Below are 1,486 nucleotides of genomic sequence, written 5' to 3' on the forward strand. Positions count from 1 at the left end.
GTGCTGGACTTACACATGGTATTCGCATACTGTACACATACAAACTTTTGTGTAAACAACTCTGATGTTTCTGTTCGTACTAGTTCTGTGTTGAACTATTTGATTATCAAGATACATGAATAACCATTCAGACAATAAAGGTCCTGAGGTAAAGAAACAGTTTGTAGAGTCAAACCAACCATTCTTTAGTTTCGTAATGTGAGAATATCGAGTAAAGTTGATTACTTTGTGTGATGTAAATATCTTTCGTACTTTTGTAAGAGTTGTGGGGGTCTCATGAAAAAGTAACTAGTTGACAAAAACAAAATATTGAATGAAGGTTCGTCTGTTGTTTTCATAAGTCAAGAGTGTGAAAATTGTTGTTGTTGTTTTTGTTACACTAAATCGAAATAGTGTGAAAGCGTCGCCAATCATTGCGTATGTTCGTAGCATGGAATATCGAATATTTTCGTGTACCATGAATATCTTTCATATACACTTAGTATGAAATGAGATGCGTGGAATAATAATTAGTGTCCTACAAAATTAAAACTTGTTGTGTTTGCTTGTGTACTTTTTATCATTGTTGGTTGTGGGTTTGAAAGACGGGTGAGTTTACATTTAAATATAGTAAGCGCGACAACTCAAGTAATAAATTTTGCTCGGTTGAAAATCGACTCGTTTGAAAATACCGGTCAATGGAGTAACAGTATCAATGTGAGTAGTATATTATTTTTCGCGAGATGCACCAATCTTCTAAGCATAACTTTTCAAAAATTCGTCATGTCATAGAGAAGTAGTCGGTTGTTATGAACTCGAAACAAATGTACTTCGATTGTCACGATGATGGAAATTACGATCAACACAGTATTTCGTAAGTGAATGTGTATCGTTTGGTATGTTCAGCAGTCACTAAATGACAAAAATAGCAAACTGATGCAACCCGGTAGTTAAACGATACAGTTACAAGTTGGATGTAATCTTGATTTACAGATGACAGCTTGATGATGTAAAGCTCAGCCACTCAAATGTTTTCATTGCAAAGTATTTGACCAAAAATAAAATATCAAATGGAGGCTTCGGTTTCATTGCAAAGCGAGTGAAAATTGTTTTTGCTGGGTGGATATGATTTGCATTTAGAAAAACGATATAGACCGATTAGGCGACGCTGTTTCATATCCGTCGAGTGAGTAAAATTTATTTGGAGTTCGGTTTAGTGAGTTGCTAGGGATTCAATCACATGCAAGTACCGTCTTTTAGTGACAGAGTATTGTGATGACATTTACTTTAGCGAATGATAACGGAAAAATTAGTCTTGGTCACTGGAGATAATTACATTTGTAAAATATTTCCTGATACCCACAATACGCTGCGTGGTTTGTACGAACACGGCTTACTCTTCCCAATCAAAACATTTCAGACATGCGTAGTTTTACAAATCGATATGTTAATAACAATGGTACTGAAAAGTTTGTTGGTATAGTAATAACCTTTAACACAATCCTGG

This window comes from Botryllus schlosseri, unplaced genomic scaffold (genome assembly GCF_051294905.1).
Source record: "Botryllus schlosseri isolate E-star unplaced genomic scaffold, Bs_hap1 Bs32a, whole genome shotgun sequence".
NCBI lineage: Eukaryota > Metazoa > Chordata > Ascidiacea > Stolidobranchia > Styelidae > Botryllus > Botryllus schlosseri.